Source organism: Mus caroli, unplaced genomic scaffold (genome assembly GCF_978045245.1).
Source record: "Mus caroli unplaced genomic scaffold, Mus_caroli_1 scaffold_1, whole genome shotgun sequence".
Lineage (NCBI taxonomy): Eukaryota > Metazoa > Chordata > Mammalia > Rodentia > Muridae > Mus > Mus caroli.
The window spans coordinates 24,508,415-24,536,312 of NW_028227256.1; the positions used below are offsets into that span (position 1 = coordinate 24,508,415).

Consider the following 27,898-nt stretch of genomic DNA (forward strand, 5'->3'; position numbering starts at 1 on the left):
GATAAAAACTGCATGGTACTGGTATAGTGACAGACAAATAGACCAATGGAATAGAATTGAAGACCCAGAAATGAACCCACACACCTACGGTCACTTGATCTTCGACAAGGGAGCTAAAAACATCCAGTGGAAGAAAGACAGCATTTTCAACAAATGGTGCTGGCACAACTGGTTGTTAACATGTAGAAGAATGCGAATCGATCCATTCCTATCTCCTTGTACTAAGGTCAAGTCTAAGTGGATCAAGGAACTTCACATAAAACCAGAGACACTGAAACTTATAGAGGAGAAAGTGGGGAAAAGCCTTGAAGATATGGGCACAGGGGAAAAATTCCTGAATAGAACAGTAATGGCTTGTGCTGTAAGATCGAGAATTGACAAGTGGGACCTCATGAAACTACAAAGCTTCTGCAAGGCTAAAGACACCATCAATAAGACAAAAAAAACCACCAACAGATTGGGAAAGGATCTTCACCTATCCTAAATCAGATAAGGGACTAATATCCAATATATATATAAAGAACTCAAGAAGGTGGACTCCAGAAAGTCAAATAACCCCATTAAAAAATGGGGCTCAGAACTGAACAAAGAATTCTCACCTGAGGAATACCGAATGGCAGAGAAGCACCTGAAAAAATGTTCAACATCCTTAATCATCAGGGAAATGCAAATCAAAACAACCCTGAGATTCCACCTCACACCAGTCAGAATGGCTAAGATCAAAAATTCAGGTGACAGCAGATGCAGCAGATGCTCAGCTATTAAAAAGAATGAATTTATGAAATTCCTAGCCAAATGGATGGACCTGGAGGGCATCATCTTGAGTGAAGTAACACAATCACAAAAGAACTCACACAATATGTATTCACTGATAAGTGGATATTAGCCCAAAACTTAGGATACCCAAGATATAAGATACAATTTGCTAAACGCATGAAACTCAAGAAGAATGAAGACCAAAGTGTGGACACTGTGCACCTTCTTAAAATTGGGAACAAAACACCCAGGGAAGGAGTTACAGAGACAAAGTTCGTAGCTGTGATGAAAGGATGGACCATTTAGAGACTGCTGTATCCAGGGATCCATCCCATAATCAGCTTCTAAACGCTGACACCATTGCATACACTAGCAAGATTTTGCTGAAAGGACCCAAATATAGCTGTCTCTTGTGAGATGATGCCGGGGCCTAGCAAACACAGGAGTGGATGTTCACAGTCAGCTATTGGATGTATCACAGGGCTCCCAATGGAGAAGCTAGAGAAAGTACCCAAGGAGCTAAAGGGATCTGCAACCCTATTGTTGGAACAACATGATGTACTAACCAGAACCCCGGAGCTCTTGTCTCTAGCTGCATATGTATCGAAAGATGGCCTAGTCGGCCATCAATGGAAAGAGAGGCCCATTGGACTTGCAAACTTTATATGCCCCAATATAGGGGAATGCCAGGGCCAAAAGAATGGGAATGGGTGGGTAGGGAAGCGGGGGGCGCTATGGGGGACTTTTGGGATAGCATTGGAAATGTAATTGTGGAAAATATGTAATAAAAATATTAAAAATCAAAAAAAAATTACTGCCATTCCAATATGAGTATTTTCTGATCTGGGATGTCAGTCCTTGGTGACAGTTTAATAATCAAGGAATAAATTAAATTCCAGGAAAAAAAATAAAAAAATAAATAAATACCAAATTTCTTTTAAAACAAATATCTTCCCAAGTGAATTATATGTGTAGGTAAATGTACATGCATATATATATATATATATATATATATATATATATATTCATTATTTTATAATACCCCACTACTTTGAAATCCTTAAACTGAAGTGCCTTAAGTAGATATCATGGCTGTGTGATGCAGAAGATATGCTCAAGAACTGGGGAGATACAGATGTTATATAGATTCAAAAATATCATTGTTCATAATAGCCTTTTGATTTGGCATTCTATTGCTCTAGCTTCTGAACACTACAATATTTTAGGTGTTCTATAATTGTAAATTAAATCACTAAAATGAATAGGATTTTTACCTAGCATATTCTCAGCATTGCATGAAATAACCAATGTGTGGTCTGTGACCGGAGGAGTTTGCATGCTACTCTCTGAGTTTACTATGATAAAACTTAATATCAAAAGTTCTAAACGACAGTGAAAATAATTATTTCATGTGCATGTTAGTTTCAAGACAAGAAAATATATTAAAAATTAGGAATAACTTCTTGAGGTCTGGCAAAGGGAAGGTATGTTACTGTAAAAATAAAATTCTCCTGAAATTTACTAAATGCAACTCAATAACATTGTAAACTACATTTCACTGACTTCCAGAGTATTTCTGTGGCCAAAGTGTAGTTTCCTCTTCAGTTCATCATTAGTTTCTCAGCCCCTAATGGACACTAGACACAAAGGTTTACTTACTTCTTCCACTTGGCTCCAAATGATTACTACAGCCCAGGGTCTCGCAGTTTTCCAAAGATTATCCCTTTTCATATTGCACTGACTTTTCAAAATAAATCATTCATAAGAACCACTTTATTTCTCTTCAGATAATAAAGTAGGAATTTCACCACAGAAGGAAAAAGACACATTTTTCTGATTTCTTAAATTCAAATGATAGGCTCTGTGGGTGCTGCTGCCACAGAATGGTTGGTTTAAAATGATTTTTTCCTTGATGTGGTGCAAAGCCCAGGGATAAAGTCTCCTTACACAGTTGCCATGGTAACATGCATGCATCACCTGTATTCCTTACACTTAATTTTTTTTTGTGATGTCTTCTATAAGGATTTCTTTTTTTTTTAATCTTTTAAAAACTGTGCTTTATTTTACCAAAATTAATCAACCTCAGATTACAAGATTAAGTAATTGTAAAATGCACATTTGAAAAATATTACCTATAGAGTTTTTTGAGAACTATGTGAAAGAATTATGCAAGTTCTAGCCTTTAAGATGTCTACGTTAAATAAATATTTTACTTAAAACTACATGTGGTGACTCCCTTAATTTCATTCCCTTTGTATAAACATATTTGATGTGAGGGGGGATGTGTTGCTTTAGGTAGGAATAACTTCCCGAATTATCCTTTTCTGCCATTTACATTTCCTAGTGCAGAAACTTCACTTTTTTTGCATAATACCTTTTGTGAGGGAAACACTTAGCATGACTTTTGGAAAAGTTAATGGTAGATGTATTGAACTTTCACCAGTCATCTAGAACTGCTTTGGGATAAGACATAGACTCATCTCCCAAGTTCTGTTCTCACCAAGCAATCCAGAAACATCTTAAGAATGTAAGAATTTGGAGGCCAACCACCCTTGCTCAGTTTTTGAAAGTTTAAAAGACCATTCTTCGTACCAGCATGCTGTGCGGTTGGCTGAGGCACCATGAACAACCAAACGACTCATCAACTCCTAAGGGTTCCTGATCCCATTTTTCTCTTCCACGAGCGTGTATGCTTATGGAGAGTTTTCCAACAAACTTCTGCATGCGATGCTTTAACCTCACAATATGCCTTTTATAAACAGGGATGGCTGTAATGTAGAAAAATAATTTTCATTTTCTCCTGACAATGTGAAGTAGTAACTGGTATTTGGAATTCAGGTCTGAAGAGGTAGCTTTAGTGATTTTATCCTAAATTCCATATATTTACTGCAACACTAGTAATTTTTTAATTCCAGATAGATTAGATATCAACCTGATCCTTTATGATTCCTAAGATGGAGGTACCATTTTTTGTATTAAAACTGCATCTGTCTTCCAACAACCCGCCAATTACCCATGGCATTGAGTATGACTAAGTTTTAAAGTTTTATCCTAAAGCTGTAACACAACAATTTATTAAACCCCAATTCAGCAATTCATGGTGCACTGGTCTACAAGATAAAACATGTTGCTCATATTCTTGTTTATATAACCAATAAAGCTCATTACTATTGTTTTTAAAGTAGAGAGGGACTTCACAAGAAGACCAACAGAGTGAACTACTTTGGACCACTGGGAGCTCTCAAAGATTGAGCCACCAACCAAAGAGCATGCATGGGCTGGACTGAGATACTCAACACAAATGTAACAGATATGAAGCTTAGTTTTCATGTGGGTTCTCCAGTAACTGGAGAGGGACTGGTCCCCAAAGCTGTAGCCTGACTGTAATCCCATTCCCCAACAGGACTGCATTGTGGAGCCTCAGTGGGAGAGGGTGCACCTTTCCCTGCAGAGACTTAAAGTGCCAAGGTGGAAGGATACCAAAGAGAGGGCCTCTACCCTCTCAGAGGATAAGGGGATGGGGAGTAGAATAGGGACTACATGAGGGTGTAAATAGTGTTGGTAGCATTTTGGATGTAAACAAATGAACAAAAAACAAGTAAATGTTATAGGATCTAAAATAATATTTTCTTTACACTCAGAGTTTGTAAATTTAGCATATCAATTTATACCATTAAACAGTTTCTTGAGCTGTCCAAGTTACTAGTTTGGCTTAATCACGTTTTCTTGTTTTGTGCCGACTGATAACCTAGAGAAGATGGATGGAATACTAAACTATAAGAATTTTGTAGACAGAATCCAATATGCTTTACAAACCCAAGACAGACTTGTGACAACCATCAATTTTTCTGAGTAGCTTTGTTTTAATTTGATGAAACCATGATTAAATTTTATTTTGCATAAACCTTCTTTCCACTCCAAATGAAGATAAATGCCTTGCAGGAAATTGGCTTTGGGTACAATAATTCCAGATTTACAATTAACTTCCTCATTCAGGCAAGATAAACAACACTATTTGTATATTGCATTGTTTTCTCATTCCCATATCACCCAGCCTTCCTTAAATAAAAGTAAGTATGCTTGATTTCTCCAGGAAGGAAGACAGTTTCTATTACCCTGAGTTCTTAATTTTTCTGTACCATCCAGTGGAATATTTGTAATAGTTATAGTTTTGGACTTGAATGAATGATCTAAGTCTATTGTCAGACAAAGTTAAAGAATAATTAACAATTAGCAAATAGGTAGGCAGACAGAAAAATGGTAGTTTGTAAAATAATATCAAATTTGAGTTCCATAATATTCAGCATAGAAATCACTCTGGAAGCCCCAGTAAAAAAAAACAGCCAGAGGCCCTAGAAAAAGGGATCCCAGGCAAAGCAGTGCCTCCATCCAAGTCCCTGTGAGGCCTCCAAGTAAAAATTCAAATAGAGATGTATCATCAAATTAGGCATTCATCATACTTATCACATGAGGTGGGGTATGCTAAAAATCTCAGGCAGTCAACTATAGTTCCCTTTTGAACAGTTTATGGCTAGACACTCATGGCTGAAACCCCTGCTTCTCTTTCCCACCATATGCATTTTTATGCCCTGGAATAAATAGTAATCACCTTGGTTGATGAGCCTCTACTTCATAGCTACTTGTTATGCATGCGCTCTTTGCTTTTCTTTCCCATCTGGTATCAGCATTGGCTGGGAGTTAGCCAACTAAGAAAGAAGACAAGGGGGAAAACTGGGAAATCAAAAGTTATCTTCATTTATTTTTATATAAAGCATCAGCGATTCTTCCAAAAAAAAGCTCTTACGGGCAATAAACACTTTCCTATTAAGCTGAATAGCAGAGTAACGAGTTAACAGATCAGCCAATAGGCCTCTTATGTGCAACCAAAAAGTATACTAAAAATATATTATGGAAACAATTAATATACAACAGTATCAGAAAAAACCTTTAATTAAACATGACAAATAAAGCAAAAAACTTCTACAATGAAAAGTTTAAGTTACATTAAAAAATAATGGACATGCAGAAATTCAAAATGTTTCACATCTCTCGAATTAGTAAGATATTCTGAAAATAGTTATCTTACCAAAATCAGTCTACACATTCATAGTTGTCAGCATCAAATTCAAATGCATTGTTTCAGAAGATAATTACAAGAAAACAATAATTTCAAATTTTATATCTTGAACAAACAGAAAATAATATAGGCATTATGTTTTAGATTTTAAGTTATACTTGACAAACTGGACTGCTACATGCAGAGGAATGAGATTTGATCCTTACCTTTCAACTCTATAAAATTCAGCTCTAAATGGCTCAAAGATCCTCAATGTAAGACTCTTTCTCCACACCTATGGCGGTTCTCATTATCTCTTTCTTGTTTCTAATGTCCAACATGGCAGAGATAGGATGCTATCTCATTGCCCTTTCCATTTTTGTTTGACTGGTTTATTATCAATGTGAGCATCTTTCCATTCACTATTTGCTCTTATAGTATAAGTGCCTAAATCATCTTTCTGATTTTCATGTGGTAATCCTTAGTTTCTCTTTTGTCAATAAGTAATGAGTTCCTCATACTTTAATTATTCTCTTATGACATGTGTGGATTTTTTTTCTTCCTTCTACAAGTGGAGTTTTGATTTTGCTCAGTTAATGCCACTGTTTAAAGTGGAGATACTCTGCTCTTGCTCGGCCTCTGGATCTGGAGCTCAGCTGATGACCTCAATGGAGCTTAGGCAGTTTCTTCAGTCTGCTTGTAAGAGCTTGATTTGATAATTCTATCTCACTTAACTCTAAAACTGATCCACATTCTTCTGCTAGATGTTTTGAGCACATATGCTTTGAAAGATTCTGTCTGCTGCTTATCCTATCTCTTAATATTTCTTCATTTGATTGCTATAAACATACTAAACAAAGTTACTCAATACTGAATGCATAGCATCACAGATCTTTCCTAAAGTCACCAGAAACAGCTGTGAAGAAACTATTATTTTTGAATTAACAACGATTACAAATTTGTTTGAGTTAAAGAAAGTGTCATAGAGGTTCCATACAAGGATAAAGGTGTAATATTTAAATCATGAAAAACATATTTAGTTTCTCACAGATTTAATATATTGGCTGTTTAAAAACCCTTCTGGCCCTTTCACTAATGCATAGCTTATATGATTTCTATATAGTTGCAATATCACCATGTTATACAATGGTCCCTTAATTTTATTTTGTTATCTGTTTTGTGGTCACTTCTGAAAGTATCAGTAAGTACAATTAAATGTTCAATGTGTTTTGATCTGCAAATTTTCAGTGTATGAGGGTCTATTTTGAATTCTTGCATAGGGATATTGCACTTTTTCAACACCATCTAGTAAGAAATCTGTTTATTAGTTTTATCATTGTTCATAATGCCAGAGAGAGAGAGAGACAGAGAGAGACAGAGAGACAGAGAGACAGAGAGACAGAGACAGAGACAGAGAGACAGAGAGAGAGAGAGAGAGAGAGAGAGAGAGAGAGAGAGAGAGAGAGAGAGAGAGAAAGAGAGACAGACACAGAGAGATGGAGAGGTGGGAAGGAGAATGACATTCTCATTATGTATCTTTGACTATATCAGAAGTTTGTGTATAGATTTCAAAGATGGCTTTGATACCACAGAAAACAACTGGTCCTTGATTTCTATGACTCAAACTAAAGGTTTCTAGTTTCACTGCCTGATGAGTTCAATATATTTTATTTCATCCTCTTACGTTCTTCTATTAAAATAGTTTATCAGGCAGAGTATTCTGATTTTGGTTTCTTCATTGGAGAGAACTGATTTTTCATTTACTAGTGATTATCATACAAAGATAGGTTCTGGGTTAGAGATGGGACCATTTCCTCCTGCAGTAAATGGGAGCAGATAGATCAACAGAAGGACAATGTATAGAAAGAGACAGACTGTAACACTCTAACTCAATGTCCCCATCTGAGAGATACAGCAACCATGGAGAAGAGGGGGCATAATGATTGTTAAGAGCCAAAGGGCTTCAAGAACGCTGAGGAAACATGGCCTTTTAATGGAGCAGAGAGGATACATATAAACTCATTGAAATCAGCAGCATATACAGGAGCTCAAATGTCTGCCCTAGATCGGGTCCTTCAATACATTAAAAGATGAATGTATTGTTTTTATTTTGTTTTGCTTTATTTTTTTGGATACAGCTAATGCACACCAAATGTTCAATTATCCTTGGACAATTTGTCAGTAAAATATACCTTGTTGTTTCAAAACCAGAAATTTCACTTGTATTGCTCAAATATATGTACACAAACTTTTGGAACATAATCATGTAATGCTCTCGTGTATATATTTTAAGTAGTCAAGTTTTTGTTAATTTACATTTGAACTATACAATTGGTGACATATTCTTGTCTTACTATGTAATTTCCATACTTCTTGAGATTTAATCTTCCATATTTTTCCAGTTTACTTATATGAAAGTGATATTTTTTTAAAATACATTTTATTTTATGTTATTTCATCTTTTTTTGTATCATGTAAATCTGTGCAACTACTGAGCTCCACTCAAATCTGGGTGATTCTACAATGAAAACCCTCAGGACATGAGCACAGACCAGCCTCAGGTTACTGAGTTGCCTATAATCTTATCATTCTGAATTCTATCATAGCAATTTCAGTTTGAAAAGAGAATATTAGTAATTGCTAACAATTTTCCTATTTCTATTAATTCACAAATTTCTGTGAGGAGGCTTTTTTGAAATTATAATCTCCTTCCAAACAAGTTTATTATTATTGTTTATCTTTAAAAATATTCAGAAATAGCTCTATAACTTTCCTAAACTGTTCGCTTTCTAAATGTCATAGAAACACTAGATCACAATGCTTTATAATGTGATTAACTAGTCAAATAAACACATAAACTTTCAATAATAATAAAGCATTGTACAGATGTAATATTTTTAATTTTGAGTTATTAGTTATGTATGTATGGTGATATCTGGTAAAGAAACAAAATCTGAATTCAAGTATCCAGCCTGAACTCATCTTTTTTAGATGCTAACTATTGGTAATAGAAATGCTGTTCATGACAGTGAATTGATTTTTTTTAAATAACTGTGCATGAGAGAGAGAGAGAGAGAGAGAGAGAGAGAGAGAGAGAGAGAGAGAGAGAGAGAGAAGATAGACATAGAGATATATAGAGATGGAAGAAGAAAGGATGCAAGACAGACTATGTCAAATAAACTGTTATCAGTATATCACACATACACATATATAATATATATATATATACACACATATATATGTGTGTATGTATATATGCATGTGATATTTTCTAAATCTGTATGTAAAGCCAGTTTAGTAATTGAATAAAATATACATCTTCACTTACTGTAAAATCAAGTTGCCTAAACATATTATTGGAAAATATGAGTAGGAAACACAGAAGACCTTTGTAATTGCCAGACATTTGAGCTAAGGAAATCAGTGAATGTATATTAATAGATAATCATAAGCTTACAAAAACCATTAAGAGATGTGTGGGACTTTTTGTTTCCTTGCTTTCTTTTTTCCTTTTTTTTTTTTTACCTTGATTGCATAGTTTTGAGAGCTTGATTACATGAAATTGGTATATGATTATGTCATGTCAAAATGTTTTGGGTTTTATATAGTTTTGTTTATAAAACAGTGAAATAAACATAAATGAAGTAACACATAAACACATTCGAATACATTCCCACAGTTTGGCATTCAAACATGTAGCTCATATCTGAACTTTAAATCTCACAATTACTTCCAGTGCATTTAAACACGGACAGTATCATTTGTAAATGCCAAAACCATCTATGGCATGAGTTATCTGAATGTATGTTTGTTTGTTAATTCATTTATGTCTATTTTTCTGTTTTATACAGAAAACCATAACAAAAATAAAATTGAGTAAATGAGAGGAAGTAACCATACTCAATAAAAAATCAGCAGGAATAGGAAACTGTCATTTATACTTAAACACAAAACTTCTTTGCAATTATATTTAAAGGAATCTCTCTCTCTCTCTGTCTCTCTCTCTCTCTCTCTCTCTCTCTCTCTCTCTCATGTGTGTCTGTCTGTGTGTATAAACATCTTTTAAGTTCATGAAAATTTAAAACCAACCTAGAACCCTATGGGGCACAGAATCAGGAGGATACAAATGGGATACAAATGGTCTCTGTGACAGAACAGTTATCTGGAAGCAAAGAGGAGCCTGTAAGAAGAGTGTGGGTGAAACTAAACATTCCAGGTGACTAAGCATGAAGGTTGGAGAAATGGCATCAACAGAAATCAAATGTCATCTCTCCAAGAAGTGGCTACCGAATGCCTAGGAATAAGGGACTTGTTAGTTTTGTTCAAAAATGAACATGTCAGCAGAAAATGACTCCTGTGCATGTGGGTTTAACGTTTTAAATGAAGCTTTATATATAGTTATACATACATGGTTATTTCTATTACATTCTTTCTAAATATACATGTAAGACATATTTAAAGTTTATAAATTATTCATTTTGATATATATGTATATATAAATAATATTTGCAAAATTATTTATGCTTATTTGGATATATATTTACAGAGACACTGAGATATACTGAGGACCTGAGCTTAATCTTCAAACCAAAATAAATGTGGATATAGACAGCCTACACAATAAACTTTTCCTCTGACTTCCATGACCACACTGTGACACAGAGACTCACACACACCAAGCACAAAGATGCCCAATACATTTTGGACAATGAAAGATTTAGGGTGGAATGAGAAAAAAGACAGTGAAAATATAATGAAATTTAAAAAGCAAATGATAAAATCTAAGTGATCTTTGAGAATGCATATTATATTTCCACTATAAATTTTGACCAGAGATATGGTCAATTTGGGAATTTCTGATGTATATTTTGAATTCTCTTAATAGTAAAATGAATCCAATGATCCTTTCTCCATTCCTGTGTATTCTTCAAGGACAATTTTATTAAAAAGACATTGAGAATGCATCTTACATCATTTTCTATTTTATGAGTTGTCCAGGAAGAGATCTTTCATGATGAAAGCCTATCTGTGGGGAACTTATGAGGCATGGTGTTTTCAGAAAAGAATTAATTAAATTAGAAATCCCCTTATTAAAATATCTCAAAGCTTCATTAACTCAATAGTATGATGTGTTAATCGGATTAATTGAGAGTTATCTTTGTCTATGGACCTAATACCATCCTACTCATTACAAATGCTTCAGAAGTCTGTGTATCTCATGAAATCACAAAGGAAATGGTATATCACAATATTCTTTCTTTTCAAAGAAGAGTTCATTTTGAGGCTGGTATTATTTACTACTACATATCTGATATCAATCCTACTGTCAGTTTTAATGATAGTTTTACTTTTAAAGTTTTTTATTACTAAGGATTTTTTACAGTGAGATTGCATTACTTTTGTGTTTTAATAAATAATAATTTAAAAATGATAAGATTGAAATGGTAAGAAGATGGTTATTTTAGAGGGTAAAATACTGGATAATATGTGTCTGAAGAACTATTAATTCTCAGACTTAAATTGAGCAAATAAAAATAGAAATAAATGTGCATAATTTATGGATGTTTCAGGAGGGATCTTATAAAATTTGAAATGAACATTTATATAAAGAAGCTTTGATTTTTTTCCCTTTGATGAGTAAGAAGTGTCCTACTTTATCTTTTTTGATAAATTTTGGTTGAAATTCAATTTTATTTGATATTAGAATGGCTAATCAAGCTTGCTTCTTGGGACCATTTCCTTCGAATTTTTTCCATCCTTTTACTCTGAGATGGTGTCTGTTTTTGTCACTGAAGTGCGTTTTCTGTATGCAGCAAAATGCTGGGGCATGTTTACATATCCAGCCTGTTAGTCTATGTCCTTTTTACTGGGGAATTGAGTCCATTGACTTAAGATATTGAGGACCAGTGATTTTTGCTTCCTGTTATTTTTGCTGTTAGAGTTGGAATTTTGCTTGTGTGGTTATCTTCTTTTGGATTTGTTCTGAGAAGATTACTTTCTTGCATTTTCTAAGGTGTATTTTCTTTCCTTGTGTTGGATTTTTCTGTCTATTATCCTTTGTAGGGCTGGATTTGTGGAAAGATATTGTGTAAATTTGGTTTTGTCATGGAATATTTTGGTTTATCCATCTATGGTAATAGATTGTTTTGTTGGGTATAGTAGCCTGGGCTGACATTTGTGTTCTCTCAGGGTCTGTGTGTCTTCAGCCCAGTCCTGGTGAGAAGTCTGATATAATTCTGATAGCTCTGTCTTTATGTTACTTGACTTTTCCCCCTTACTGCTTTTAATATTGTTTCTTTGCTTTGTGCATTTGGTGTTTTGATTATTATGTGACAGAAGGGGTTTCTTTTCTGGTCTGATCTATTTGTGGTTCTGTAGGCTTCTTGTATGTGCATGGGCATCTCTTTATTTAGGTTAGGGAAGTTTTCTTCTATAATTTTTTGAAGATATTTACTGGCCCTTTGAGTTGGGAATCGTTGCTCTCTTCTATACTTATTATCCTTAGGTTTGGTCTTATCATTGTGTCCTGGATTTTCTGGATATATTTTGGATTAGGAGCTGCACCTGCAGCAATATTCAGTGAGGTTGGTATGAATGTTTAGGCCAGGCTATTTCTAATTAAAGCAACCATAATTAGTACTTCCTGACCCTTGGCATTGTGTAGCTTCCATCTACTTAGTTCTATCTTTCCATAATACTCTCACAGCAATAACTCATAGAAGCAGGCAGAGGGAGAATAGGATAGGGGTGTGTGGAGGGGGAACCAGGAAAGGCAATAACATTTGAAATGTAAATTAATGTATTATTCCATAAAAGAATATAATAAAAATGAAGCTTAAACTTAGTAACCTGAAAAGGTATCTGGGTGATATACAAGTTTTAAAATAACTGTTTTAAAGGGAGGTTATAAGGGCAAGAACAGGCATATTGACTAACTGGTTTTGAATGAGAAGGGCAAATGAAGAAGGACTATTGTTATAATCTCAAAAATATGAAAAATAAATTTAAAACCTTTTGAACATTTTTGTGCTTTTTTATTAGATATTTTCTTTATTTACATTTCAAATGCTATCCCGAAAGTTCCCTATACCCTCCCCCCGCCCTGCTCCCCTACCCACTCACTCCCACTTCTTGGCCCTGCTATTCCCCTGTACTAGGGCATATAAAGTTTTCAAGACCAAGGGACCTATCTTCCCAATGATGGCTGACTAGGCCATCTTCTGCTACATATGCAGCTCAAATGCTTATGAAACCTAAAAAAAATGCATAGGCAGTACAAATTTATGCATGCATTTTGAACACTCTGTAGAGGCTTTTCTGAATGATTATTTGATGCACAGACAATGCCACTGAACTGCTCTCAGGGACCTAGCTGCTTCTGTCATGATCAACTGAGCACCACTAGCACATGTCCCAAGTGTGTGCAGTGGAGAGAGGGGGCCCTTCCCTAATCACTCTCCCTCTGTTTTTGTGCTTCTCTATGTCCTCTGTGTTCCCTCACCTTGTTGCCTATTCCCTTCCTTCTCTCTGTATGTCCCCTCTCTCTACCATCATGGCTCTCTCTCTTTTCTGTCTGTCTGTCCACATGTCCATCTGTCTGTATCTACCCCTTCCCCAGGTACTCATTCCTCTCCCCTCCCTCCAAATGACTCTTTTCACCAGATCTGTTGCATGGCATAATTTATCAGGGACACGTATGTTGACATGGGCCTGTTGTGGATACCCTCCTGCTGCATTATATTTCATAATATTTGTGCAATGAGCTCAGGGGTGGGGGTTCTACTTCTGTCTATTCACACTGGGAGCCCACCATCCTGCTACATATGGCAACAGATATATTTTCTGGTCGACATATCACTTCATACTCCATCCAACCCTATGATTGGTGAGTTCTCTCTCTAACTTACCTTAAATGTTTCTCTATTTCCTAGGAGGAGGTTTTGATCTTCTAGGATGCTTTTCTTGCCCCCTTGGCTTCATTGAAAATTTCTGATATCAGGTGAGACATGTCTGCTCATGCTTTGAGTACTGGCCCCTGTCAATTGAATGACAATTTACATGAATAGCTTGTGACTTCTCAGTTCAGGAACTCCTGGGATACTAGGATGTCTCAGTACCAGGCTTGGGACTGCTCCATATATCTTCCATTAGAACTGTTTTCTGGTACGTTTAGCTTCTAAATATGTTAAACCTTGCCTCAATATACCACCAAGCATTTGAGTTCATGAAAATAAATTTCTTTTCCTTATTACTTTTCTTCACTCCAAGCCATGTTTGTTTCTATCTGTTCTCCCTACACATCCTTTACTGCAACAAACACACCTGTTCCCACCCAAGGCTGTTCAGTTCAGATCACCATGGACTAAGGCTGACCTTCAACAACAAAATAAATAATAGAAAGCCAACATTCACGAGGAAACTGAACAAAACTCTTCTCAATGATACCTTCGTCAAGAAATGAATAAAGAAAGAAATTAAGGACTTTTTGGAGTTTAATGAAAATGAAGCCACAACATACCCAAACTTATGGGACACAATGAAAGCATTTCTAAGAGGAAAACTTATAGCTCTGAGTGCCTCCAGAAAGAAACAAGAGAGAGCACACATTAGCATCTTGACAACACACCTAAAAGCTCTAGAACAAAAGGAAGCAAATTCACCAATAGGAGTAGACAGCAGGAAATAATCAAACTCAGGGGCAAAATCAACCAAGTGGAAACAAGAAGAACTATTCAAAGAATCAACCAAACGAGGAGCTGGTTCTTTGAGAAAATCAACAAGATAGGTAAACACCATCAGATCCTTCTACAAAAGGCTATACTCAACAAAACTGGAGAACCTGGATGAAATGGACAAGTTTCTCGACAGATACCAGGTACCAAAGTTAATCAAGATCAGGTTAATGATCTAAACAGTCCTATATCCCCTAAAGAAATAGAAGCAGTCATTAATAGTCTCCCAAACAAAAAAAGCCCAGGACCAGATAGGTTTAGTGCAGTGTGCTATCAGACCTTCAAAGAAGATCTAATCCCAGTTCTTCACAAACTATTCCACAAAATAGAAACAGAAGTTACTCTACCCAACTCATTCTATGAAGCCACAATTACTCTGATACCTAAACCACAAAAAGACCCAACAAAGATACAGAACTTCAGACCAATTTCCCTTATGAATATCAATGCAAAAATCCTCAATAAAGTTCTTGCTAACCGAATTCAAGAACACATCAAAACAATCATCCATCCTGACCAAGTAGGTTTCATCCCAGGGATGCAGGGATGGTTCAATATATGGAAATCCATCAACATAATCCAGTACATAAACAAACTCAAAGACAAAAACCACATGATCATCTCGTTAGATGCTGAAAAAGCATTTGACAAAATCCAACACCCATTCATGACAAAAGTCTTGGAAAGATCAGGAATTCAAGGCCCATACCTAACCATGATAAAAGCAATCTACAGCAAAACAGTAGCCAACATCAAAGTAAATGGTGAGAAGTTGGAAGCAATCCCACTAAAATCAGGGACTAGACAAGGCTGTCCACTCTCTCCCTACCTATTCAACATTGTACTTGATGTCCTAGCCAGAGCAATTAGACAACAAAAGGAGATCAAGTGGATACAAATTTGAAAGGAATAAGTCAAAATATCACTTTTTGCAGATGATATGATGTTATACATAAGTGACCCTAAAAATTCCACCAGAGAACTCCTAAACCTGATAAAAAGCTTCAATGAAGTAGCTGGATGTAAAATTAACTCAAACAAGTCAATGGCCTTTCTGTACACAAAGAATAAACAGGCTGAGAAAGAAATTAGGGAAACAACACCCTTCTCAATAGTCACAAATAATATAAAATACCTTGGCGTGACTCATGTTTTCAAAGTTAAGCAGAAAATAAACCATAGAAATGAAGAAAGTTTGTCTATCAAGTTTTACTTTATATAGAAAGATGATCCTCAAACACTTCAAAGATCTGCAGAATATGGCATTAAAGGTGTTTGATAAATAAGCTTTTCATGATAGACACAGCAGCTCCTCACAGCACCCCTAATCTACTTGAACAAAGATGGGAAGAGAAGACTGTCCAACTCAAGCATGCTTTAAATACCATAGAGCTGGATGCTTGCATATACATGCCCTTCATCTCGACTGCTGACATCACACTATCCAAACTGTAGACAGTCAGTGCACTGGGAAGTTGTCTGACTCACTTTGCCTAGACAAAGTAGCATAGCCCTTCAAAATTTCTGATTTACAGAAAAGTCTATCAAATTTCCTGGGTCTAACAGCCAAAGATAGACACCCTACAAACCAGAGAGAAACCTTTAATTTTGGATGAATGACCAAGTAGTTGGTAAGCCTCTGTCATTTTAAATAGATCTCAGAACCTTGTTCTGCATTTTCTGCTTACACAGGTGAAATGTATCCTTCTCAGGTAAAATGGTGCAAGATTTGTCAGTTTAACTGCAGAGAGCAAGGTTTCAACTGCCTTCTCAGTACTCTTCATGTGCTAAGCTCATGCCATAGGCTTCACTTTCCTAGAGCCCCTGCTGCTGGGTTTAGACACAGTCTACCTTGCTACCAGATTCAGAAAACAAGCTTCCCAGTAACATTTCACTACTCTTTTATTCAAAGGCACTTGCTTTGTGGTGTTTCTTGTATCACCTGAGTCTCATGGTGAATCATTGGGTACAAAAACAAGTGTAAAGTTTATGTACAGTCTAATGATAGAGAAGCTTAAGTTTTGAGGATAGAAGAAAGTGCTTATGGAGGATTTGATATAGTAAAATAGGCTATCCTGCCAAAGCAATCTATAGATTCAATGCAATCCTCATCAAACTTTCAAATCAATTCTTCACTGAGTTAGGAAGGGCAATTTGCAAATTCATCTAGAACAACAAAAAAACCTAGGATAGCAAAAATATTCTCAACAATAAAAGAACCTCTGGTGGAATCACGATATCTGACCTCAAGCTCTACTACAGAGCAACTGTGATAAAATCTGCATGGTACTGGTACAGCAACAGACAGGTAGATCAATGGAATAGAATTGAAGACACAGAAATGAACGCACACACTTATGGTCACTTGATTTTTGACAAAAAAATGGCCCAAAAACCATCCAGTGGAAAAAAGACAGCATTTTCAACAAATGGTGCTGGCACAACTGGCAGTTATCATAGAGAAGAATTTGAATTGATCCATTCTTATCTCTTTGTACAAAGCTCAAGTCTAATGAATCAAAGACCTCCATATAAAACGAGACACTGAAATTTATAGAGGAGAAAGTGGGAAAAAGCCTCGAAGATTTGGACATAGGGGAAAATTTCTGAACAGACCAGCAATGGCTTGTGCTGTAATATCAAGAATCGACAAATGGGACCTCATAAAATTGCAAAGCTTCTGTAAGCAAAAGATACTGTCAATAAGACATAATGGCCACCAACAAATTGGGAAAGGATTTTTACCAATCCTAAATCTGATAGTGGACTAATATCCAATATATACATAGAGCTCATGCAGCTGGACTCCAGAAGTTCAAATAATACCATTAAAAAGTGTGCTGATAGGACCCTGATATAGCTGTCTCTAGTGAGACTATGCCGGGGCCTAGCAAACACATAAGTGGACACTCACAGTCAGCTTTTGGATGGATCACAGGGCCCCCAATGGACGAGCTAGAGAAAATACTCAAGGAACTAAAGGGATCTGCAATCCTATAGGAGGAGGGGGGTGGGGTGGGGATATGGGGGACTTTTGGGATAGCATTGGAAATGTAATGAGGAAAATACCTAATTAAAAAAATTTTAAAAGTGGGGTACAGCTATACCAGGGTCCTTTCAGCAAAATCCCGCTAGTATATGCAGTGGTGTCAGCGTTTGGAGGCTGATTATGGGATGCATCCCCGGATATGGCAATCTCTAGATGGTCTACCCCTTCATCTCAGCTCCAAACTTCATCTCTGCAACTCCCTCCATGGGCGTTCCACTCCCAATTCTAAGAAGGGCAAAGATTCCACACCCTGGTCTTCGTTCCTCCTGAGTCTCATGTCTTCGCCAATTGTATCCTATATTTTGGGTATTCTAAGTTTCTGGGTTAATATCCACTTATCAGTGAGTACATATATGTAAGTTGTTTTGTGATTAGGTTACCTCACTCTGCCGGGGCCTGGCAAACACAGAAGTGGATGCTCACAGTCAACTATTGGATGGATCACAGAGCCCCCAATGGAGGATCTTGAGCAAGTTTCCAAGGAGCTGAGAACAACAATATGAACTAACCAGTGTCCCCCCGGAGCTCATGTCTCTAGCTCCATATGTATCAGAGGATGGCCTGGTCGGCCATCAGTGGAAAGAGAGGCCCATTGGTCTTGCAGACTTTATATGCCTAAGTGCAGGGGAACGCCAGGGCTGGGAAGTGGGAGTGGGTGGGTGGGGGAGTGGGTGGGAACAGTGTAGGGGACTTTTGGGATAGCACTGGAGATGTAAATGAAGAAACTACCTAATAAAATTTTTTAAAAGTGGGATACAGAGCTAAACAAAGAATTATCAACTGAGGAATACCAAAGGGCTGAGAAGCACTTGAAAAAATGTTCAACATAATCATCAGGGAAATGCAAATCAAAACAACCCTGAGATTCCACCTCACACCAGTCAGAATGTCTAAGATCAAAAATTCAGATGACAGCAGATGCTGGCAAGGATGTGGAGAATGAGGAATACTCCTCCATTGCTGGTGGAATTGCAAGCTTGAACAACCACTGTGGAAAGCAGTCTGGTGGTTCCTCAGAAAATTGGACATAGTACTACCAGAAGATCCAACAATACCTCTCCAGGGCATATGCCCAGAAGATGTTCCAACTGGTAATAAGGGCACATGCTCCACTATGTTCATAGCAACCTTATTCATAATAGCCAGAAGCTAGAAAGAATGAAGATGTCCCTCAACAGAGGAATGGATACAGAAACTGTGGTACATTTACACAATGGAGTACTACTCAGCTATTTAAAACAATGTATTTATGAAATTCTTGGGCAAATGGATGTATCTGGAGGATATCATCCTTAGTGAGGTAACCAAATCACAAAAGAAGTCAATTGATATGCCCTCACTGATAAGTGGATATTAGCCCAGAAACTTAGAATACCCAAGATACAATTTGTAAAAAAACAAGAAAATCACAAAGAAGGAAGACCAATGTATGGATTCTTCATTCTTCCTTAGAATAGGGAACAATACCCTTGGAAGGAGTTACAGAGACAAAATTTGGAGCTAAGATGAAAGGATGGACCATCAAGAGACTACCCCACCCGGGGATTCATCCCATAATCAGCCACCAAACACAGACACTATTGCATATACCAGCAAGATTTTACTGAAAAGATCCTAATATAGCTGTCTTGTGTGCGGCAATGCCAGTGCCTGGCAAATACAGAAGTGAATGCTCACAGTCATCTATTGGATGGAACACAGGGCCCCCAATGGAGGAGCTAGAGATAGTACCCAAGGAGTAAAGGGGTCTGCAACCCCAATAGGCGGAACAACAATATGAACTAACCAGTACCCCCAGAGCTCGTGTCTCTAGCTGCATATGTAGCAGAAGATGACCTAGTAGGCCATCTTTGTGAAGAGAGGCCCCTTGGTCTTGCAAACTTTATATACCCCAGTACAGGGGAATGCCAGGGCCAAGGAGTGGCAGTGGGTGGGTAGGGAGGGCAGGACAGGGGGAGGGTATAGGGGACTTTCAGGATAGCATTTGAAATATAAATGAAGAAAATATCTAATAAAAATTGATGAAAAAAAAGAAAGTGTTTATGGTTCTTAGAGGGTGCTTGACGTGAATCATTGCAAATTATGAAGGTTGCAGGATGTGAAAGCTTATATAGTAAGAAGAAAGTGACTTAATATATAAGAAAGGTATTTTAAACATGCTTCTGACTTGTCCCTGCTAGGGTTCTGTTGTTTTAAGACTTCAAAGCTCAGATTTTTAATATTAATTAATGAAGTTCTGACAAATATTCTAATTCTTGTAAACCTTCTACAATATGACCCACTAATACCATAGTCACAATCTCAAGATTTTCACTTTCCTTTGGTTGTCTTTTAAGTGTGTAATTAAAAAGGGACTTCTCATTGTGCTAAATCTATATACATCCTATCTTCTGGGTAAAAGTAAAAAGAACCTCAGTAGGATTTGCAATCCTACTGAAAATCAGGGCTAAGTGATCTTTTGCCCTTTCTGCTTCATGGAAATATTCTGTCTTCCAAGATCTTGCCTGAAGGATTGTTCCTGTTTTTATCCCAAAACAATGGAAAAAGTTTCTACCATAACAAAAAGGTATGAGTATGTGGGATGCAGTATAAATTGTAAACAATGGTGGAGCTAAATGTCTGAATGTTATCTACTTTTGTAAACTTAAAAGCATTCTTCTAAGCTTTAGGAAATCCACCTGGGTCCACCCCTCACAAGTCCAATGGACTCCAGATAAGAACTGTCAATCAGCAGTCCGTTTCCCCACCAGCCTATTCTTCAGGGGAGGATCCCTACCAAGTTCCCTGATTTGGGGACTTCCCTTTCCCACCTATCAAGACCTTGGGCTTAAATATTTCAAATTTATACCCAAGGGTTGTATACCCTAAATGCCTTAACTTTACATTCTGTTTCATAATCATGCCAAGAACAGGTGTTTCCTCAAATCCTGCATCCAGGAAAGCATCAAAGCAGCTAGCCCCAGGTGGTGCAGCCTCACAGATTGATTCTACTGGGCCTGCACTCTTCTAACCCCAGATAGTACCACAAAGCCTGGACAGGGAGCCAGCTCTCCCAGGATTTGGCCAGCATTTCAATTGTCTTAGGGTCCCCAGAGATGTCTATAATCCCAGACAGCAGAAAGAATTCTAAGGAACACAAAGCCCCATGACCCCTTTCTAGCTTCTCATTTTTAATTAAACAAAACAGGAGAAATATTAGTGCACTGGCAATACCACTAAGCTTCATTCAGAGACCTAGCAGCTGCTGAGTCAGGACCTAGCACCACCACCACAAGTCATGCTGCCATTGTTAAACATCTCAGGATGTAATAGCAAATATTCCAGTATCATTTTTGCTTGGAATTGCTTTGGATAACCTGTGCCTTTTTATCGTTTGTATGAACTTCAGGATATTTTCCTGTGAAGAATTGTCAGTATTTTCATGGGATTAAAATAAATATGTAAATAACATTTGTTACAGTGATCCTTTTCAAAAGTTTAATTCTATAGATTGATGTATACAAGATATATGTGTAATGCTTCTCTAAATTTCTTTCTTTAGGGATTTGAAGGTTTTAATATAGAGGTTTTTCACCTCCAAGGTTAAGTGTATTTCAAGTTATTTTCTTCTCTTTAATGCTGTTGTAAATGTGAGTGCATCTGTGATCTCTTTCTCAGCATATTTATTGTTGGATTTAGAAAAAGACTACAGATTTTTCCAAGTTGATTTAAAAACTGACACTTTGCTAAAATTGTTAATATTTTCTAGATAATTTCAGGAGCTATCTTTGGATTTGTTATATTATACCATATGCATAAAAGGATAACTTAATTTAGTTTTTTTTCCTGTTTGTATTCTTTTAATTCCAATCTCTACCTGTATTTCTCAGTCAAGTATTTCCAGCCCTTTCTCATTACTGTGAATAATGGAATTGCTTTCAGTTATTTTCCATTTAAGATAATGGTAGCTAATGTTTTATATTATGTGAAATATATAATTAATAAAATATATTTATTGTGTTGGAGTATGTTCCCTTCTGTCCAATTCTTTCTATCTCTCTAGGATTTTTTTTATCATAAAATTATAATGGAGTTTTTCAAAAGCATTTTATGCATCTATTTATATGTATTTATATGGTTTATTATATTTATTGAATAGTCTATGCTAATTAAACCCTCTGTTTCTGAGATAAAGCCAACATTACCAGTTAAAAGGTAAAGGCTTTTGATGTTTAATTGGCTTTAAAACATGAAAAATTAAATATCTTACATAGTATACTAGTACTTTATAGATGCGATATTATTGCTTCCATATTTGGGAAAATTATTTGTTAATGAGCTTTTATTAGGCTAAAATTTTGGAAGATTGTATAGAATAAAAGAAAATCCATGAATAGAGCTGAAAAGAAGAGAATCTGAGAGTGAAGATATAATACAATATAATGGCAGTGTAAGTATCATCCTGAACTGTTTCCTTGAGTGTAGTGAATAATAAATGAATGAAAGAATGTCCTAGAAAAATCAATAACACAGAGAAGTTTAAGTAAGCCAACAATGTCACCTGACGTTCACTCTAAAATGAGTGAAAACAAGATGTTTAACAAGTCTTAGTTATCATAATTCTTATTTAATCAAGTGATGTAAATGTGATCGTATGAGATGATATGTACTGAAAATTGCTTTGCCTAACTCCAGATTATCATCTTCTTGCTACATTTTTTTTTTTTGAACGAGGGGAGAATCAGTTTTGAAGTTTCACTGTTTGTATCACACATGGCAAAACCCTGAAAGCTCTGTTAATAGGATGACTGTTCTCTTATAAAAGAGTTCCATAATTTACTTTTTTGATATTATTATCATTATTATTATTATTATATCCATTTCACTTTATTATATTAAGTTTCTAAACCTTTTATGTTTGGTTCTGTAAAATAATTTATATTTGTATACCTGAGATAATAAGAAATATTCTTCATCACCCAAATATTTTTGTCTTTATAATTATGGGTGTTGGAACTAGGGAGATCCTTTAGTTATTAAGAACACATGCTGTTCTTCCAGAATACCTGGGTTCTATTCCAAAAGAACACATGATAGCTTACAACTCTCTGTAACCCTAGCTCCTGGGGATATGGTGCCATTTCTAGACTCTCCAGAGACCAGGCTTGCAATAGGAACCTAGAGATATATGTAGACAAAGCATGTGTACACAAACTATTTGCTAAATTATAGAAATAGATTAAATGAGTCTCCCTTTCCCCAAAAATCTATAAAGAACTCCAAATGCACATAGTCACTGTCTCATGGTAGTCATATAGATACTAAAAATTCCTTTGACAGAAAACAACCCACTTTTATTTAATAAACAGAAGACATACCATATGGTGAATATTTATACTGGTAAACAGATTCAAATTAAACTCTAGAACACAACCATTATATATTTAGAAAAACCTTTAAGGGTTTCATTTTGTAGTGTGTGATCAAGGTTAACTCTTAAGAAATCTTCAGATAAAAAATTTTCATAAAAATTATATTTTTCCAAAATATTTTGTAGTATGATACGAAGATTTCATACTTAATTTAGTCTTTAAAGGTATGGTTAACATATGGATATTTAGGAAATATAATTTTTTCAAATCAATTATTTAACATAATCATGCTACCAGCTAAAAATGATGACTTATTAATGCTTTATGCTCATAAATTTACTTGCAGTAAGTGAAAATAATACTCCATGGATATCTGTTTATAGTTTCCACACATCTACCTCATCCCACATACCTCCACTGGGTGCACAAGTACTTTAATACTTCTGGTGTTACCTAATGTATTTTGAAAAGGAGTGAAAGAAATCCTATAAATCTCTTTACCCAGAATATCAGATAGCCTAAAATATATAATGGTAATTTTTTATTAGATATTTATTTACATTTCAAATGTTGTCCCTTTCCTAAGTCACATTATGAGAATACCAAGGTATGTCATCATTTCTAACACCTACTCTTTCAGCTCATCTTTATAATTACCTTCAGATGTGTTAATATTTATTATATTTCCATACCTTCCTCTTCCTACTTCCTTCATTCTCAACTTTATATTGATTATATATAGTTTTTGCTATATTATCAATAATTCAAAGTACATTTTTAAACAGGAAAATAATAATAAATATAAGAATGTTTTATACATATATGTACATATTTCACAAAAAAATCTAATACAACTGATGTTTAATATCTTTACATAAATTTATAGTTAGAAATTTATAAAACAAACTCTATAGGCTCTGATGTGTGACAAAATTTCTCCACTTTCTATCTATATTTCAGTCATTGTGGCTAGACTGATTAATGATGTGTTAATTTCCATTCTTTATTAAGTTTTATCATAAGAAATGAACATTGAAATTTTATATCTTAAAGCATTTAACAATTAATGAGCCGTATTTCACAATCTAAATCCACTATCTAGAACAATTATGTGTCATGCCATGTTGGAACAGCAGAAACAATAGATTACCAGATCTCTGATCACCTTCTCAAAGCACTACATTGAAAATAATTAGGCAGATATATTTCTGATAGTTCAAATAATCTATAAATCCTCAGTGATAACTTTATGGACCATACATGGACGTTTTCATTCCTTTTTTTTTTTTTTTTTAACTTTTCTATTCTCAATTTTATTGGTGAGAGCAACAAGAAAAGTAGCTATTACACTCCTTTAATTTTCTATAAATTTATTTTTAATTAGGTATTTTCCTCGTTTAAAGTTCAATGCTATCCCAAAAGTCCCCCATACCCACCCCCCCAATCCCCTACCCACCCACTCCCCCTTTTTGGCCCTGGGGTTCCCCTGTACTGGGGCATATAAAGTTTGCAAGTTCAATGGGCCTCTCTTTGAAGTGATGGCCGACTAGGCCATCTTTTGATACATATGCAGCTAGAGACAAGAGCTCCGGGGTACTGGTTAGTTCATATTGTTGTTCCACCTATAAGGTTGCAGTTCCATTTAGCTCCTTGGGTAATTTCTCTAGCTCCTCCATTGGGGGCTGTGTGATCCATCCAATAGCTGACTGTGAGCATCCACTTCTGTGTTTGCTAGGCCCCGGCATAGTCTCACAAGAGACAGCTATATCTGGGTCCTTTCAGCAAAATCTTGCTAGTGTATGCAATGGTGTCAGCATTTGGAAGCTGATTATGGGATGGATCCCTGCATATGGCAATCACTAGATGGTCCATCCTTTCGTCACAGCTCCACATTTTGTCTCTGTAACTCCTTCCATGGGTGTTTTGTTCCCATTTCTAAGAAGGGGCAAAGTGTCCACACTTTGGTCTTTGTTCTTCTTGAATTTCATGTGTTTTGCAAATTGTATCTTATATCTTGGGTATCCTAAGTTTCTGGGCTAATATCCACTTATCAGTAAGTACATATTGTGTGAGTTCCTTTGTGATTGGGTTACCTCACTCAGGATGATACCCTCCAGGTCCATCCATTTGCCTAGGAATTTCATAAATTCATTTTTTAAATAGCTGAGTAGTACTCCATTGTGTAAATGTACCGATTTTCTGTATCCATTCCTCTGTTGAGGGGCATCTGGGTTCTTTCCAGCTTCTGGCTATTATAAATAAGGCTGCTATGAACATAGTGGAGCATGTGTCCTTCGAACCCACACACCTATGGTTACTTGATCTTTGACAAGGGAGCTAAAACCATCCAGTGGAATAAAGACAGCATTTTCAACAAATGGTACTGGCACAACTGGCGGTTATTATGTAGAAAAATGCGAATTTATCCATTTCTATCTCCTTGTACTAAGGTCAAATCTAAGTGGATTAAGGAACTCCATGTAAAACCAGAGACACTAAACCTTATAGAGGAGAAAGTAGGGAAAAGCCTCGAAGATATGGGTACAGGGGAAAAATTCCTGAATAGAACAGCAATGGCTTTTGCTGTAAGATTGAGAATCGATAAATGGGACCTCATAAAGTTGCAAAGCTTCTGCAAGGCAAAAGACACCGTCAATAAGACAAAAAGGCCACCAACAGATTGGGAAAGGATCTTTACTTATCCCAAATCGGATAGGGGACTAATATCCAATATATATAAAGAACTCAAAAAGGTGGACTCCAGAAAATCAAATAACCCCATTAAAAATGGGGCTCAGAGCTGAACAAAGAATTCTCACCTGAGGAATACCGAATGGCTGAGAAGCACCTGAAAAAAAAGTTCAACATCCTTAATCATCAGGGAAATGCAAATCAAAACAACCCTGAGATTCCACCTCACTCCAGTCAGAATGGCTAAGATCAAAAATTCAGGTGACAGCAGATGCTGGTGAGGATGTGGAGAAAGAGGAACACTCTTCCATTGTTGGTGGGATTGCAAGCTTGTACAACCACTTTGGAAATCAGTCTGGGGGCTCCTCAGAAAATTGGACATAGTACTACCGGAGGATCCAGCAATACCTCTCCTGGGCATATATCCAGAGGAAGTTTTCATTCCTATAGAACAAATCTATCGTAATAACATAAGAATTACTCGTCTAAAATTTGTCTTAATATTAACTGTCTAATTCTAAATTCTAAATTGTGCAGAATAAAGTCCCAGCAATTTTACTACATTATTGATTACTTCACCAACAGGTTAAGTAACTATCATTGGCCTGTTTTTACAAATATGGAAGAAAAGAAAATTACATATGAATCAATTTATCTCAACATGCACACACATATACATATATATCTTACTACTTTATTCTCAGTCTGGCGGTTCCTCAGAAAATTGGACATAGTACTACCGGAGGATCCAGCAATACCTCTCCTGGGCATATATCCAGAAGATGTCCCAACCGGTAAAAAGGACACATGCTCCACTATGTTCATAGCAGCCCTATTTATAATAGCCAGAAGCTGGAAAGAACCCAGATGTCCCTCAACAGAGGAATGGATACAGAAATTATGGTACATTTACACAATGGAGTACTACTCAGCTATTAAAAAGAATGAATTTATGAAATTCCTAGCCAAATGGATGGACCTGGAGGGCATCATCTTGAGTGAAGTAACACAATCACAAAAGAACTCACACAATATGTATTCATTGATAAGTGGATATTAGCCCAAAACTTAGGATACCCAAGATATAAGATACAATTTGATAAACGCATGAAACTCAAGAAGAATGAAGACCAAAGTGTGGACACTGTGCACCTTCTTAGAATTGGGAACAAAACACCCAGGGAAGGAGTTACAGAGACAAAGTTCGTAGCTGTGATGAAAGGATGGACCATTTAGAGACTGCCGTATCCAGGGATCCATCCCATAATCAGCTTCTAAACGCTGACACCATTGCATACACTAGCAAGATTTTGCTGAAAGGACCCAAAGATAGCTGTCTCTTGTGAGACGATGCCGGGGCCTAGCAAACACAGGAGTGGATGTTCACAGTCAGCTATTGGATGTATCACAGGGCTCCCAATGGAGAAGCTAGAGAAAGTACCCAAGGAGCTAAAGGGATCTGCAACCCTATTGTTGGAACAACATGATGTACTAACCAGAACCCCGGAGCTCTTGTCTCTAGCTGCATATGTATCGAAAGATGGCCTAGTCGGCCATCACTGGAAAGAGAGGCCCATTGGACTTGCAAACTTTATATGCCCCAATATAGGGGAATGCCATGGCCAAAAGAATGGGAATGGGTGGGTAGGGAAGTGGGGGGCGCTATGGGGGACTTTTGGGATAGCATTGGAAATGTAATTGAGGAAAATATGTAATAAAAATATTAAAAAGAAAAAAAAAAGAAAATTACATATGAATCAATTTATCTCAACATGCACACACATATACATATATATCTTACTACTTTATTCTCAAATTAAATCAAATATCAATTATTTTCCACAGAAATCATGATTATTCTAACTTAAATTCCTTGCATAAGTTTTAAAATATTATTTTTATTTTAATTAATTATTTTATTTAGTTACATCCCAAATGCTGCCTTTCCATTTCCATCTCAGAGTTCCTTCCCCCATCCCTCTCCCCTTTACCTCTGAGAGGGTCCTCCCTCCCACCATCTTACCCCACCCTGGGGCATCAAGTATCCACAGGATTAGGCTATTAATGTCCTGGGGATCTTTTGTTGGTGGCTCATTCTCTGGGAGCTCTCAGGGATCCATATTAGTTGACACTGTTGGTCTTCCTATGGGTTTGCCATCCCCTTCAGTTCCTTCAGTCCTTCCCCTAGCTTTTCCATAGGGTTCTCTGATCTCTGCACAATGTTTGGATGTGAGTGTCTGTATCTATCTCAGTCAGCTGCTGG

At 36.3% G+C, this 27,898-nt stretch overlaps 1 long non-coding RNA gene across 2 annotated transcripts in view; it reads right to left on the reverse strand.

The window, feature by feature from the left end:
- LOC110301147 (uncharacterized) overlaps positions 1-27,898 on the reverse strand; it is a 180,494-nt gene that overhangs the window by 132,810 nt on the left and 19,786 nt on the right. For both annotated transcript variants that reach the window (XR_015046666.1, XR_002378687.2), the window contains 2 exons: positions 13,720-13,847; positions 5,366-5,462 (listed from right to left, as the gene is read on the reverse strand). This is a non-coding gene — a long non-coding RNA (uncharacterized LOC110301147). The remainder of the gene's footprint in view (positions 1-5,365; positions 5,463-13,719; positions 13,848-27,898) is intronic.